An 18,387-nucleotide genomic window follows, 5' to 3' on the forward strand; every position below is an offset into this window, starting at 1 on the left:
GACATTAAAATTCATGTATAACTTATTTTTCAGTAAATACATGGTAAATAAACCAGATTTCCAAGTGGTTTTCTTCATCAGAGTGGCAACAACCAAGATTAAATCCAACTTGAATGTCATAAATTATTGTCATATATATAGTGAATAACTATGATTTGACAATTAGAATAAATATATTTTGCTTGAGAGAATTCTGTCTAAAATTAGTAAAGGAATAAAGAAGTCTTTACTATGGCATCTCTTTCTGTAGAGGAGGAAAACTATGTTCGAATGAGTTTGTTATTAACTGGAATTTCTCCTCGTGCAGCAAGAACTTTCTTTGATAGTGAATTTGCTCCAGCATGTTTAGAAGCGACAATAAAAAAGGAGTATAACAAATTGTTTGACTTAAAAATGAAGCATAGAATCAACCAATCACAGTGGAACCTTCTGTGTCCTAGATTTCCCGGTGAGTACAGAAAGTTTTATTTCATAATACAATGTTTCCCTTTCCTAGATTCCAAAAAAGTATACACAAAACTGTGCTTTACATGATGTTTATATATATTGTTCATAGCCAAACCTTCTGTTCCAAAATATTTGTTATTGGAGATAATTTAAATATCCTTTTTCTAGTATCAGTTTTTATATACGCCCAATTTCAGAACGCATTTTGGTATACCGTTGACTTTCCATGTCAGTCTGTACATGTATGTCCTTCCTTTCATCCGTCCCTTCTCACATCCCGAAATTGGTTTCAGTACTCTAACTTTAGTTAGCCTGAACCAAATGAAATTTAAACAAAATGCTTATTACCACAACAAAATAGCTCAGTTTTTATTTGAGCTGGCATCCCTTTTATAGTTCTAAATTTATGCCCCTTTACCCTCTCTAACCTTAGTTTGCCTCAACCAAATGCTATTAAAATTTTGCACAAAGCTAAGAACAACAAAATGCAGATCAAGATTGAATTTTAGTGGCATCACTCTTACTATTTAGTTAGAGTTATTGCTGAATTTTGAGTTTCTGTTCTCTAATTTCAGTTTGTCTCAACAAAATGACAGACAATTTAGACACAATGCTTATAACTTAAAAACACAAAGCATGTTTGAATTTTGGTGGTGTCATTTTTACATTTCTAGAGTTAACGCTATGTTTAAGTTGACAAAAAAGATATACATGATATACATGATATATGAGTAAACTAAATAGAAGTTTTTTTGAAAAAGTTTTATTCTGGAGTGATGAATTTTACATCCCAAATAGGGCAAAATTTTACAAAATCGTACAGATTTCAACCAAATAAATGCATCTATGGAAACAAAGTGTACAGGGTTGACAAACTAAATATTTGTGCAAGATATGTAAAATGCCATTAAAGATTAAAGATTATGCGAAAAGTTTTTTCTTAGTCGACGCCTGCTCTCTATATGTTTCCTATCCGATGCAAGAAAGTAATGAAATATAAAATTCAAAATGAGTGCTAATATTGTGATGTCATGGACAAAGTCAAGTATGTAAAATTTCAATAACCAAAAAATTGATAATTGGGGTTCCTTGATATGCCGAATCTAACAGTGTATGTAGATTCTTAATTTTTGGTCCCATTTTCAAATTGGTCTACATTATGGTCCAAAGGGTCCAAAATTAAACTATGAATTCTTGGGGTTCTTTGATAAGCTGAATCTAAACATGTACTTAGAATTTTGATTATTGGCCCAGTTTTCAATTTCAGCAAAAATTAAATTCTTGGTGTTTTTTGATATGCTGAATCTAAACATGTACTAAGATTTTTTATTATGGGCCCAGTTTTCAAGTTGGTCCAAATCGTGGTCCAAAATTAAACTTTGTTTGATTTCAACAAAAGTTGAATCCTTGGGGTTCTTTGATATGCTGAATCTAAACATGTACAATTATAATTCTTATTATGGGCCCAGTTTTCAAGTTGGTCCAAATCGTGGTCCAAAATTAAACTTTGTTTGATATCAACAAAAATTGAATCCTTGGGTTTCTTTGATATGCTGAATCTAAACCTGTAATTAGATTTTTGATTATAGGCCCAGTTTTCAAGTTGGTCCAAATTGCGGTCCAAAATTAAACTTTGTTTGATTTGAACAAAAATTGTATATATATAGTTCTTCGATATATGCTAAATGATCCTAAATCTAACCATGTATTTAGATTTTTGATGTTTGGGCCCGGTTATCAGATTGGTCCACACTGAGGTCTAAAGGATCCAAAATTGAACTTTATTTGATTTCATCAAAAATTGAATTCTTGAGGTTCTTTGATATGCTGAATCTAACCATATATTTAGATTTTGGATATTGGACCATAATAGGTAATGTCCAATTTAAAATTTAAAGTTTTTAAGTTTAAGTTCTTAGACCACATTCATTATGTGTCAAAAACCTGTGTTGTGTCACTATTTAATCACAATCCAAATTCAGAGCTGTATCAAGCTTGAATGTTGTGTCAATACTTGCCCCAATGTTCAGGGTTCGAAATCTGCGGTCGTATAAAACTGCGCCCTGCGGAGCATCTGGTTTTCAATTGTAATCAATGAACTTTATGGACTTACTATACAATTTTTAGGTAAGAATATTTCCAAGTATTGATTTGGCTAAAAATGTATTAATAAACAAACTTGCTATTTGCTTTTACTTTTATAATCTTTATTATATAATGTATTTTCTAGATGTTCCAGATTCTAAAACATTCGACGTAACTTTGATGATACTGTTACTGAGGAATTTGACTCCTCATTGTGGATTTGACCGTCTCCCTTCTGCAATAGAAACCACACCAGCTGCAGACTTAGCAAGGATAAAACACTACAGGAATTACCTGGCTCATCTGGATGATGGCAAACTAGACACAGGATTCTTCAATACTGCTTGGAATGATATAACTTGTGTAAGTATCTATATCAAGGTTCATTTAACTAATTGTAGGTCACCTGTCAGTAGATATTTGAAACCAAATTACAAGAAACCAAATAGAACTAATTTGCCTTAAACACACTTATTAAATTTATTTTATAGAAAATATATGATTTTGATTTTTGTGGCGCCTGCCAGTGACGCTCATATCAAAATATTTATAAAGCCAAACAAGTGCAAAGTTGAAGAGCATTGATGATCCAAAATTCCAAAAGGTTTTGCCAATTACGGCTAAGGTAATCTATGCCTGGGATAAGAAAATAACAAATATGTAACACATAAAAACAAACGACTACCACTGAATTACAGGCTCCTGACTTGGGACAGGCACATACATGGAGAATGTGATGGGGTGTAACATGTTAGCGGGTTCCCCACCCTCGACCTTACCTGGGACAGTGGTATAACAGTACAACATAAGAACTATCTATAAAAACCTAGATAAGTCAATGTGACAAAAAAACATTTGACATATCTGATATCAATATGAAGATGTGGTATGATTGCAAATGAGACAACTCTCCACTAAAGACCAAATGACACAGAAATTAACAGCTACAGGTCACCGTTCGGTCTTCAACAATGAACAAATACCCTACCAAATATTCAGCTATAATAGATCTCAAAATCACAAATGTAAAACAATTCAAAAGAAAAAAAAATATGTATCACAGCAACAAATGACAACCACTGAATAACAGGGTCCTGACTTGGGACAGGCACATACATACAGAAAGTGGTGGGGCTAAACGTTATGTTAGCCAGATCCCAACCCTCCCTATAACCCTAGACAGTTTTGAATTTTTAGCTCACCTGACCTGAAAGGTCAAGTGAGCTTTTCTCATCACTTGTCGTGCGGCGTCCGGCGTCCGTAAACTTTAATAAAAAAAAATCTTCTTCTCTGAAACTCCTCAGCCAAATTTAACCAAACTTGGCCACAATCATCATTGGGGTATCTAGTTTAAAAACTGTGTCCAGTGACCTGATCAACTAACCAAGATGGCCGCGATGGCTAAAAATAGAACATAGGGATAAAATGCAGTTATGGCTTATAACTCAAAAACCAAAGCATTTATACCAAATCTGACGCGATAAAATCGTTTATCAGGTCATGTCTATCTGCCCTGAAATTTTCATATGAATCGGACATTCCGTTGTTAGGTTGCTGCCCCTAAATTGGTAATTTTAAGGAAATTTTGCAGTTTTTGGTTATTATCTTGAATATTATCATAGATAGAGATAAACTGTAAACAGCAATACTGTTCAACAAAGTAAGATCTACAAATAAGTCATCATGACCAAAATTGTCAGTTGACCCCTTTAGGAGTTATTGCCCTTTATTGTCAATTTTAAACCATTTTTCTTAAATTTATGTACTCTTCTTCTCTGAAACTACCAGGCCAAATTTAACAAAACTTAGCAACAATCATGAATGGGGTATCTAGTTTAAAAAATGAGTGGCTTGACCTTGCCAACCAACCAAGATGGCCGCCATGGCTAAAAATAGAACAGAGGGGATAAAATGTAGATTTTGGCTTATAGCTCTTAAACCAAAGCATTAAGAGCAAATCGAACATGGGCTAAATTGTTTATCAGGTCAAGTTCTATCTGCTCTGAAATTTTCAGACAAACAGACAAACCGTTGGTGGGTTACTGCCCCAGAATTAGTAATTTCAAGGATATTTTGCAGTTTTTGGTTATTATCTTGAATATTATTATAGATAGAGATAAACTGTAAAACAGCAATAATGTTCAACAAAGTAAGATCTACAAATAAGTCATCATGACCAAAATTGTCAGTTGACCCCTTTAGGAGTTATTGCCCTTTATTGTCAATTTTAAACCATTTTTCTTAAATTTATGTACTCTTCTTCTCTGAAACTACCAGGCCAAATTTAACAAAACTTAGCAACAATCATGAATGGGGTATCTAGTTTAAAAAATGAGTGGCTTGACCTTGCCAACCAACCAAGATGGCCGCCATGGCTAAAAATAGAACAGAGGGGATAAAATGTAGATTTTGGCTTATAGCTCTTAAACCAAAGCATTAAGAGCAAATCGAACATGGGCTAAATTGTTTATCAGGTCAAGTTCTATCTGCTCTGAAATTTTCAGACAAACAGACAAACCGTTGGTGGGTTACTGCCCCAGAATTAGTAATTTCAAGGATATTTTGCAGTTTTTGGTTATTATCTTGAATATTATTATAGATAGAGATAAACTGTAAAACAGCAATAATGTTCAGCAAAGTAAGATCTACAAATAAGTCAAACATTACCAAAATTGTCAATTGACCCCTTTAGGAGTTATTGCCCATAATATTCATTTTTTAACAATTTTCATAATTTTTTGTAAATTTTTATTAAATATTTTTCACTGTAATTACTGGGCCAAGTTCATTATAGATAGAGATAATTGTAGCAACAAGAATGTTCAGTAAAGTTAGATCTACAAACACATCACGATCACCAAAACACAATTTTGTCATGAATTTATCTGTCTCTATTGTTTAATATGCACATATACCAAGGTGAGCGACACAGGCTCTTGAGAGCCTCTAGTTATATTTGTGGTGTCACTTTCAATGTTTTGCTGGATTGCTCACTTTTTCATTCTAACTGATCTTGAGTTATGCATATTAAGAACTAACATCTTTTGTCAGCACTTTTACTGTTGTATTCACTGACTTAACACTTCATTTCCATGCTCAAAAGTTTAAAATAGATATAAGAATTTGACCTTGACCTCATTTTTACCATGGACTTTTAATCAATAGACACTAAGTCTCTATCATTTACCTTTTGCATTTATGTTTAAGATATGCCATATATTACTGGTTTGTTATTGTTTCGGAGTAATGCAAGAATTATGCAGACCCATTTTTGAACCTACAAGTTTTGATAATCAGTTTTATTGTAGTCATTTACAGTAACACGTGTCATCCTTTATTTTGCAGGCTGTTGATAGATTGGGTGGGCAGCAAATGAAGCAGGAGTGTGATCATCTGAAAACCAAACCATTAGATCAAACTAACCAAGAAATAATGATAGACATCAAACATTCCAATAATGAAATCCGGGAACTAAAAGAATCATTTAAAAGTTTGATAATATCGCATGAATTACTGCAAAAACACCATGCTGAAGTGAAGAAATCCCATGAGATATTACAGGATGACCATAGGAAAGTAACACAAGAAATGGAAACAATAAAAACTTCACAGAATGATACTGTACCATGGAATATAAGAGGTAAACAGTCTGAAGGGACTTGGGGTACATCTTCTCAATATATTTTGTGGGATTTTTGGTTGGTAAGAGGTAGAAACCTTTTTATTTTTAAATTAATCATAATGTCAAATCAGGCAGTTCAGTTTATATTGCGTCAGCTTTTTGAGACTGTTTATACCTTTATAATAGGCTATTGGTTTTTTTTAAGAAAAAAAAATTTGTTTCCAGTTTTTGGAGAAAAAAGTAATTTGTTTTTTTTCACCCTCAGCTGCCACTATATGTAGTGTTTGAATTAAAAGAAAAAATTGTTTTCGACTTTTTGCATGGTTGCTGCCTTATGTTAACATAATTTTCACCCTCTGGTTGTTCAGTTAAATTTTCAGATATATATATACTTGTTAGCAAGTTTTATGTCACAACCTAACCTTCAACATCTTTTAATATTACAAAGTAAGCACAAACTGTAAACAAATATTTGAAAATGAATTGATTCATTGTATTGGTATTATCCACAAATACAAATTGGCAGAAGACACAGTATTACTAATCTGAGAGTAGTCAAAATTTATAAAAGCCCTCTCAAAGACCGAAAAATGATGCGTCCTAGACATATTACACAGACGAAAGCTAATAATAGATATTGACTGGATATATGACCATACAGGATTTAAATTGGATAGTAATAAAATTGAGAATGGAAATGGGGAATGTTTCAAAGAGACGGCATTTACCATAGAACAGACAACAACAGAAGGTCACCAATAGGTCTTCAATGCAGCGAGAAAACGTCCTTCAGCTGGTCCCTTAACTAATATCTATACTAGTTCAGTGATAATGGACGTCATACTTAACTCTGAATTATACACAAAAAAACTAAAATGATTTAAAGTCATACAAGACTAACAAAGGCCAGGGGTCCTGACTTGGGACAAGCGCAAAAATGCATATTTATACATGTTTTAATTATAAATAATGTATTAATAACAACACAAATGAAGTACTGAATAATACAATATTGAAATATCTTAATCGTGTCAGTTAATCAACAGTCTTTCAGAAAAAGTTGTTTCAAATGGCTAACAAAAACACAAAAGACACAATGTACAGATCTGAGAGTACTTGCATTTACTTAATGCTAGTTCAAATCTAATAACATCTTATACAAAACAAAAGTTTCTAAGACAAATAAATCAATCAGTATACTACCAAAATCTTTACAAGGTATACATGTCCTTTAGACAGCCTTCTCATAACCTTTACCTTAGTTCATGGATCAGTAATCCACATAAGTTTTGTTGATAAGCTCTGATACTTATACCAAAAGAATGAACCGGTCAATATTGATTTTGTATGTAATAATAATATAGTAATACAAAAACAATATTTGATTTTGAATCAATAAGAAATATGTAAGTTGTTAATTATATTGATATCTTAGTTCTGATGAATGAAAACTCAGAACAGCCGTATAATGATATGACCATGTTTTCGTCGTTGAGCTATTTTGCTTCCTGACAATATCTGAAGTCTAAAAGTGTATGGATTTTTGAGGAATTGTACCACAAGCTTTCATACTACGAATAAAGATTGGTATTTATTTTGGGGTTTATGCCCTAGCTGTGTTGGAAATTAGGGACAAAAAGGGTGACGAAAGCATTCATCTTGTTTCAGAGCAGTTACTTGAGTATAACTTATGTATTCAAATCTATAAAAATGTACCACAATGTTCCATTCCAAAATGGACGTGTAGGATTGATTTGTGTGGTTATTGTCCTTACCGTCTAGGAATTATGCTTACGGGTACCTATTTCAATGTGATTTATTTCAAAGTCTTGAATTTTTGGTGTTCTTTAATATGCCGAATCTAGCTGTATTTAGATTGTTGCTGTTGCCCCATTTTAAAAATTGGTCAAACTTGAGGTCGAATGGGTTCAAAATTAAACTTTGCTAGATTTGAGAAAAAATGGAATTATTGGAGTTCTTTGGATGTGCTGATTCTTACCGTGTTTAGATTTTTATCTTGTCTGTGAAGAAAATCAAGAGTATCAACATAGGTATTGCTTTTCTTGAAACGACAACAGGGTGAAAAGTTGTTAAGTTTTCTGCTAAAGTTGGTTTGATAGGAACCAGTTACAATAGGCAACCATATTTTCTATGAAGTTAACATTAAGATCAGAAAGTCCGAAATTGATTTTACCAAAAATTAAAACCTTGTTTTTTTCGTATGCTGAAAAATAAGCATGTATTTATCTATTTTGATATTGGCCCAGTTTTCTAATTGGAACAAATTGGTGTCTAAAATTAAACTTTGTTTGATTTCAACACAAAAATTAAATGTATGCTGAATTTAATTATTTATATGTTGGATTTTGTGCTCTGTTATCAAATTGTTGCACATTGAGGTCCAAAGGATCCAAGCTGAAACTTTGTTTGATTTCATAAAATATTGACTTTTTGTTTTTTTGTGATATGCTGAATCTAACCATATATTTAGAAATTGCAATTATTGGACCATAATAGGTTAATATCCTATTTCAAATAAGCTGTGTCATGAGAAGCATTTATTTAAACCTATTACAAATATATTGTCACTGTTCAGTCGTTGGGAAAACTGATGCTTACTAAATGCATATTACAGAAATTCCAAGAAGAAATTTGAAAAGAAATAAAAACTAATTAACAACAATATATTCCAAGAATAAAAATGAGATTTGTGAGTTTCAACAAAGTGCACCATTGATAATGACAGATCTGTTAAACCCTTAAAACTGTAAACAAACAAATGACTTATATTGATCATGTATTGTACAGAGGTGATTGATTAATCTATTTTTATTTCAGCAAAAAATGAACAATTACTCAAAACCTGGAAGGACAGTGATGATAAGATGTTTGTTAACACAAGAGCTGCAGAGCATATTTTCAAATGTATAAAGGAAAACAGCTGTGTAACTATAACAGCTAATTCTGGTGTAGGGAAGACAGCAACACTGAGACATGTAGCTTTAAAAATGGGAGAAGAATATGATGTACTTGTGGTCACAGAGCCAGGTGACATTCTGAGGTTTTGCAATCCAAATAAGAAAACATTGTTTGTTGTTGATGATTTATGTGGAAACTTTTCGCTAGACCAGAGTGACATTAAATGTTGGGAACCAATATTAAAAGATATAAGACAAAATCTTGAAAAAAAACAAACAAAAATACTTGCAGCATGTCGGTTACAAGTATACCAAGACGAAAAGTTTGATTCTTTGACAGTTTTTAAGTCATGTGTATGTAACATGTTATCTAAAAAGATTTGCTTGTCAAAACAAGAAAAAGAATTAATAGCTAAGTTGTATCTCAATACAAAAGCCTCTGAGATAAGTGACTTTTATGATATGTATGACTGTTTTCCTCTTTTATGTAAATTGTACCATGATGATAATCCAGAACTTATTATTACAGATTTCTTTCAAAATCCATTTTCAATTTATGAAGCAGAGATTGATAACTTTCTAAAGAAAGGGCATCACGCTAAATACTGTGCTTTGGCTTTGTGTGTCATGTTTAACAACAAATTAAAGGAAGAAATGTTAACAGAAAAGTTGAATGAACAAACTAGGGCTTTTATAGAGAACACATGTGAGGCAAGCAGATTAGACAGGGGAACATCACGACTTGTATTACAAGATGAACTTGACTCACTTACACATACATTTATAAAGAAAGAAAACAATGTATACAAAATTGTACATGATAAGATATTTGACTTTCTTGCTAAGATATATGGTAAACACATAACATATTGCTTGATAAGGAATGCAGACAGTGGTTTAATCAAGGAACGATTTGTATTAGAAACAAAAGATAACATGGATCCGTTTATTACTGTAGTACCTGCAAAATATCATCAGATGTACATACAGAGAATGATTGATGACTGGTCAAATGGAAAATTACAAGATGTATTTAGTAACATCAATATGAATATACCTCAGTTCAGGCAGAAATTGCTCTGCTATTTGAAAACACTAGATGTATCCCACCAGACAAAACTGGCAAATATCTGTGATGAACATGAATACCGTTATTCGTATATATTTGATGATGATGATGATGATGATGATGATGATGATGATGATGATGATGATGATGATGATGATGATGATGATGATGATGATGATGAAAAGGATGATTATACCTATGAAACTTCTTTATTACATTGTTGTTATTTAGGTGATGTGTCATTTGTCAAGTGGTTGTTAGACAGAGGATTAGACTGTAATAAATGTGACAAATATAAGGAGTCACCTGTAATAACCGCTTGTCAACATGGTCATACCGAAATAGTTAAGATGTTGTTAGACAGAGGAGCAGACTATGACAAATGTAATAGTGCTGGTTCATCACCTTTAATGAAGGCTTGTAAACATGGTCATACAGAAATAGTGAAAATGTTGTTAGACAGAGGAGCAGACTGTGATAAATACAACAGGTATGGTGAGTCACCTGTATTGAAGGCTTGTGAAAATGGTTATACAGATATAGTTAAGATGTTGTTAGACAGAGGAGCAGACTATAACAAATGTGATGAATATGACAGTTCACCTTTAATGGAGGCTAGTGAACATGGTCATATAGAAATAGTAAAGATGTTGTTAGACAGAGGAGCAGACTATAATAAATGTGACAGGTATGGTGAGTCACCTGTAATGAAGGCTTGTGAAAATGGTCATATAGAAATAGTTAAGATGTTGTTAGACAGAGGAGCAGACTATAACAAATGTGATATATATGACAGTTCACCTTTAATGGAGGCTAGTGAACATGGTCATATAGAAATAGTTAAGATGTTGTTAGACAGAGGAGCAGACTATAACAAATGTGATGAATATGACAGTTCACCTTTAATGGAGGCTAGTGAACATGGTCATATAGAAATAGTAAAGATGTTGTTAGACAAAGGAGCAGGCTATAATAAATGTGACTGGAGGGGTCAGACACCTGTAATGAAGGCTTGTGAAAACGGTCATATAGATTTAGTGAAGATGTTGTTAGACAGAGGAGCAGGTTATAATAAATGTGACTGGAGCGGTCAGACACCTGTAATGAAGGCTTGTGAAAATGGTCATATAGAAATAGTAAAGATGTTGTTAGACAGAGGAGCAGACTATAATAAACGTGATGAAGATGACAGTTCACCTTTAATGGAGGCTAGTGAACATGGTCATATAGAAATAGTAAAGATGTTGTTAGACAGAGGAGCAGACTATAACAAATGTGATGAAGATGACAGTTCACCTTTAATGGAGGCTAGTGAACATGGTCATATAGAAATAGTAAAGATGTTGTTAGACAAAGGAGCAAACTATAATGAATATGGAAGTTTTGGTGAGTCACCGGTAATGAAGGCTTCTAAAAATGGTCATATAGAAATAGTAAAGATGTTGTTAGACAGAGGAGCAAACTATAATGAATATGGAAGTTTTAGTGAGTCACCGGTAATGAAGGCTTGCAAAAATGGTCATATAGAAATAGTAAAGATGTTGTTAGACAGAGGAGCAAACTATAATGAATATGGAAGTTTTAGTGAGTCACCGGTAAAGAAGGCTAGTCAACATGGTCATATAGAAATAGGAAAGATGTTGTTAGACAGAGGAGTAGACTTTAATATATGTGGGAGGAGGGGTCAGACACCTGTAATGATGGCTTGTGAAAATGGTCATACAGATATAGTTAAGATGTTGTTAGACAGAGGAGCAGGCTATAACAAATGTGATGAATATGACAGTTCACCTTTAATGGAGGCTAGTGAACATGGTCATATAGAAATAGTAAAGATGTTGTTAGACAGAGGAGCAGACTATAATGAATGTGACAGGTATGGTGAGTCACCTGTAATGAAGGCTTGTGAAAATGGTCATGTAGAAATAGTAAAGATGTTGTTAGACAGAGGAGCAGACTATAATAAAGGTGATAATTATGGTCAGTCACTTGTAATGATGGCTTGTGAAAATGGTCATATAGAAATAGTAAAGATGTTGTTAGACAGAGGAGCAGACTATAACAAATGTGATATATATGACAGTTCACCTTTAATGGAGGCTAGTGAACATGGTCATATAGAAATAGTTAAGATGTTGTTAGACAGAGGAGCAGACTATAACAAATGTGATGAATATGACAGTTCACCTTTAATGGAGGCTAGTGAACATGGTCATATAGAAATAGTAAAGATGTTGTTAGACAAAGGAGCAGGCTATAATAAATGTGACTGGAGGGGTCAGACACCGGTAATGAAGGCTTGTGAAAACGGTCATATAGATTTAGTGAAGATGTTGTTAGACAGAGGAGCAGGTTATAATAAATGTGACTGGAGCGGTCAGTCACCTGTAATGAAGGCTTGTGAAAATGGTCATATAGAAATAGTAAAGATGTTGTTAGACAGAGGAGCAGACTATAATAAACGTGATGAAGATGACAGTTCACCTTTAATGGAGGCTAGTGAACATGGTCATATAGAAATAGTAAAGATGTTGTTAGACAGAGGAGCAGACTATAACAAATGTGATGAAGATGACAGTTCACCTTTAATGGAGGCTAGTGAACATGGTCATATAGAAATAGTAAAGATGTTGTTAGACAAAGGAGCAAACTATAATGAATATGGAAGTTTTGGTGAGTCACCGGTAATGAAGGCTTGTAAAAATGGTCATATAGAAATAGTAAAGATGTTGTTAGACAGAGGAGCAAACTATAATGAATATGGAAGTTTTAGTGAGTCACCGGTAATGAAGGCTTGCAAAAATGGTCATATAGAAATAGTAAAGATGTTGTTAGACAGAGGAGCAAACTATAATGAATATGGAAGTTTTAGTGAGTCACCGGTAAAGAAGGCTAGTCAACATGGTCATATAGAAATAGGAAAGATGTTGTTAGACAGAGGAGTAGACTTTAATATATGTGGGAGGAGGGGTCAGACACCTGTAATGAAGGCTTGTGAAAATGGTCATACAGATATAGTTAAAATGTTGTTAGACAGAGGAGCAGGCTATAACAAATGTGATGAATATGACAGTTCACCTTTAATGGAGGCTAGTGAACATGGTCATATAGAAATAGTAAAGATGTTGTTAGACAGAGGAGCAGACTATAATGAATGTGACAGGTATGGTGAGTCACCTGTAATGAAGGCTTGTGAAAATGGTCATGTAGAAATAGTAAAGATGTTGTTAGACAGAGGAGCAGACTATAATAAAGGTGATAATTATGGTCAGTCACTTGTAATGATGGCTTGTGAAAATGGTCATATAGAAATAGTAAAGATGTTGTTAGACAGAGGAGCAGACTATAATAAATTTGATGAAGATGACAGTTCACCTTTAAAGAAGGCTTGTAAACATGGTCATACAGATATAGTAAAGATGTTGTTAGACAGAGGAGCAGACTGTAATAAATGTGATAAAATTGACAAATCACCTTTAATGAAGGCTTGTAAACATGGTCATATAGAAATAGTAAAGATGTTGTTAGACAGAAGAGCAGACTGTAATAAATGTGATAAAATTGACAGATCACCTTTAATAAAGGCTTGTAAACATGGTCATATAGAAATAGTAAAGATGTTGTTAGACAGAGGAGCAGACTGTAATAAATGTGATAAAATTCGACAAATCACCTTTAATGAAGGCTTGTAAACATGGTCATATAGAAATAGTAAAGATGTTGTTAGACAGAGGAGCAGACTGTAATAAATGTGATAAAATTGACAAATCACCTTTAATGAAGGCTTGTGAAAATTGTCATGTAGAAATAGTAAAGATGTTGTTAGACAGAGGAGCAGACTATAATAAAGTTGATAATTATGGTCAGTCACCTGTAATGATGGCTTGTGAATATGGCCATACCGAAATACTGAGAATGTTGTTAGACAGAGGAGCAGACTGTAATAAATGTGATGGACAGGGTCAGTCAGCTTCAAAGATTGCCTATGAAAGAGAAAACAAAGCTATAATTTGCTATGATTCATCAACATACCAGTCAGAAAATAGTTCGAAATTGAAGTTTTATAAAAAAAAAATCAAATGCTTTAAAGGCAATAACAATCAAAATCAAGGAGTGAACAAAGACTCACAAAACCAAAGGACATTTACATCAACAGGTATAAATAATAATTATTAACTCATTTCTCTGACGTCAGTCTATTGTTCTAACGGTGGATTATTTTTCAAGAATCCACTGACCACCATCTTAAAGTCGCTCGTTGATTATCGTTTACGAATCCACTACTTCTTATCAATTCTCTACTACAGAAACAACACGAACTACACTAAAAACCGGGATTGAAATCAGGTGCTCCGGAAGGGTGAGCATTTCCTGCACCGTATACGGCACACGTCGTGTTATTTCTTTGTTCAGTTCGGTAATGATGGAAGGTTATTATGACTGAGGAAAAATATCAGATATGATTTCAGACACACTTTTGTCATAATGGCCAATCAGCTCATGATGGCGACCGTAAAATTTCTTGAGTGATGACCTTAATTTGATTGATTCATAACCCTGATTAGCAACTTTTGAGAAAGTAGTATTCCTCGTTCAACAAAATCAACGTACTTTGAGCTAGCTCTAGAGTAACGTATCAATTGAGACACATATACTACATATGCTTGTGTCGCTGGGTTGTTGCTACACAGAAATGGAAAGTTGACAAAAGGAAAATTAAATCATCGTGTTTGTCATAAATTTTGGTATTCAACCTACCATCAGTAGTCATTTCGAGAAAAAAAGTCTAAATATGAAGCAGATTTATCTGTGTCGGTAGTATCTTTAATTTCAAATTCACTTGGATATATTAAATGTAAGTGATCACTGAATCTATTATTATTTAGAAACAGTACATCATCAATATACCGAAAAGTGAAATTAAAAGACTGGGCTAATTTCTTTTCTCCTTTCGTTTTGTTATTTGATTTTGCCATGTGATTATGGACTTTCCCAATTGATCTTCCTCTAAGTTCAGTATTTTTGTGATTTTACTTTTTTCTGTACTAGCCCTTGGATAAATTCTTCATCAAAGAAATATAAAAACAAATCTACAAGTAGAGGAGCGCAATTGGTACCCATTTGGATTCCACAAGTCTGTTGGAAGACCAAACCTCCAAATTCAACAAATATGTTGTCAATTAAAAAGTCCAGCATGGCAGTGATATCTTCGTCGGTATATTTTTTCCTTGACTCTGTATGATTTTTCACAAAGGAAGCTATATTCCAGCCCAAAACTAGATATGTAAAACGTCTAGTGCCCTTTATGTTAAAGCTGACGAGTTCTTTCAGTCGAGCTTTAAGTTTAGTATGTGGAACAGTGATATAAAGAGTTGAAAAATTAAAGGTTTTAATGTAGGTACAATGTTTTTTTTTGTGATTTTACTTTTTAATGATTGAGTTTATAAATTCACCAATAACTCTTTTGAATTTTTCAGTATCCACATCTGATTACCACCACTTCTTGAATATGCCATTTCGCAATATTTCTGAAGTCTTTCTTTGACTGCAGTGAGTAAGGCAGTAAGAACTTTAGAAAGGGGTTTAGTGGAACACTTGGAAGAACCTGCAATATACCTTTCTTTATAAGGATTCTTGTGAAGCTTAGGAATCCAATATAAGGATGGAAGATCCTGGTCTTCATCCTTTGGATTAACACCAAAGGAGATTAGAACCGATTTGTGGTTTTCCAGGATCTCCTGCTTCGTAAGCGTACTTAGTGTATATGTAGGATTTCCAAGTGTGTTATTTTATCCCCAGTTCCTTAATCAGGCAGTCAAAGTATTGTTTCTTGCAAACAAAAACAATATTGTTTGAGGTTTTGTCAGCTGGAACGACAACATATTTGTCATGGAGGCAAGACAACTCCTCTATGACATGAGGGTCTTTAAAGATGGAAGGAGCTTTGGTGCTCATTGACCCTTTAAGCTTACTTACTCTTATCTAAATCAGTGACCTCACTGATTTTACCCACTCCGAAAGAGTGTCAACCTCAACCTTTTCTCTTTTTTGCCCAGTCTTTTGCATAACCCTCAACAGAATCCATTAGTAGTTTGAAGTTCTGCTTCCAATTGATTGTCTGTGGCTCTCTGTATTTCGGACCCTTTGACAAAAATTGTCTCAACTTGTAGTTATTGACAATGTTTAGGTCTCCAGAAATTATATAGCCAGCAGGATTATACACGAAAAGGGATTGGGAACAGGCAAAATCAGGTGGTATAGCTTTAAATTTGAGGTCATCAATATTTAGATTCTGCAACACTTTTTTGTGATTAAACATTTTAGATGCAACAGGGTAGGAGTAGGATACTATAGGAGAAGATTGATCCATTAAGTAATAAGGAATTTTGCTTTTTAATCTTTTATGGTGAAGATTATAACTTATATTTATAGCATCAATACCCTTGTTTGTGAACTTAAAATTGAAGAATGAACGTTTTTGAAGTTCCTCCGAATGTTAAAAAACGGGTCTGAATAATCTACGGTTAGCAATATTCATCACTATGGCAACTATTTTAATGTTTTAAAGGCTTTCATTAATGCTTTGTTGATATTTAAACTTGTGTGTGGTATATGTTAATACCTGTTATATTGAAAGTTCTATATTCTACCTTTTTTCTAGAGACTTTCTTGTTATTGCTTACTTTGCTTAAGGATGTACTTAGGTCAGATGTGGGAATTTGTGTCAGATTTTTGTTTTTTCATACGATACAGGGTAAAATATATTGCACCATAACACCCATTTTTCTTTTCATATAAGACTTCAATAGCTCATAAAAGGTCTTTTAACAAAATTTAAGCATATTATAGATTTCTTTTCTTTCGATTTGAGACCCAAATGATATCTATGCAAATATAAAATAAAAGTCTGAGTCAGCCTTTTCCTTCCATTTCTATATACATGTAATTCGAAAAGGAGCCCCAAAACCAATCAATACTTTTAGCTTAGTTTGTGTCTAAACCAATGCTCTTCTGACTTATAGTATCAATTTTAAATTCCAAATTTGTTTTTTGATTTCACCTAAATACATCCTTAACCTATTGAAGATATATGTATTTAAATCCGTTGTAAATAATAATATTAGTCCGTTTTATTTACAAAATACAAATATTATGACAAGATATTTCATAGTCATTGCCTCCATTGTTAAAGTAATATGAACTTCAAATTAAAATAATATAATGCATATGTTTTTTTTTTATAACTAAATGTCTAGTTTTTATAATAAAACGTATGTACACTAACTTTTTCCTGAAGAATATTCTTTAATTTGTCCAAATTTAAACACTTTTTTAAATTTTAAAATGTATGGCCGGACATTTTGATTGCAAATGGTGCCCTCAATTTGGTGCCTTTAGTGTTATCAGTTGAACAAACATCAGTGGAAGTCATTATAAGGTATACGGAAGTGATAACATGACAGTCATTATAAGGTCAACGGTAGTGAGAACATGACAATCATATATAACACGATCTACAGTACTAAGATCATGAGAGTCATTATAAGATCTTCAATAATGAGAACATAAGTATAGTAATTATAAGGTCAACAATAGTGAAACATTAGAATCATTATAAGGTCTTAGATATTGAGAACATGACTGTCATTATTACGTCTACTAAAGTAAGATCAAAAGATTCATTATGAGTTCATCAATAGTGAAAACATGAAAGTCACTATTAGGTCTTAAATAGTGAAAATATGACAGTTTTATATGGTCTACAGTATCAAGAACATAAGTCATTATTAGGTATACTGTTAGCAGAGCATGAGAGTTATTATTTGTGTTACAGAAAGGAAACACACAAGAGAGTCATTATAAGGTCTGCAGTACTAAGAACATGACAGTCATTATAAGGTATACAGTATTAAAACATGACAGTCATTAAAAGGCATGCAGTATTAAGAGCATACCAGTCACTATAAGGTAAACAGTTAGCAGGCCATGAGAGTTATTATTTGTGTTACAGAAAGGAAAACATATGAGATTCATCATAAGGTCTACATCAGTGATAACATAGTCATTAATGGGTCTTCAGTTCTGAGAACATGTGTTATTATAAGGTCTACAGCAGGCAGAACATGAGAGTTCGTTTTTTTCTCTACAGAATGGATAATAGAGGGGCGAAAGATACCAGAGGGACATTTAAACTCAAATGTGGAAAATAAACAGACAACCTCAATGCAGAAAAAAAGACCAATAGA

At 33.1% G+C, this 18,387-nt stretch overlaps 1 pseudogene; it reads left to right on the forward strand.

The window, feature by feature from the left end:
- The first annotated feature begins 231 nt into the window (after positions 1-231).
- Positions 232-15,008, forward strand: LOC143066863 (uncharacterized; annotated as a pseudogene).
- Positions 15,009-18,387: the final 3,379 nt, after the last annotated feature.

The sequence above is a fragment of the Mytilus galloprovincialis genome, chromosome 3, assembly GCF_965363235.1.
Source record: "Mytilus galloprovincialis chromosome 3, xbMytGall1.hap1.1, whole genome shotgun sequence".
Classification (NCBI taxonomy): Eukaryota; Metazoa; Mollusca; class Bivalvia; order Mytilida; family Mytilidae; genus Mytilus; species Mytilus galloprovincialis.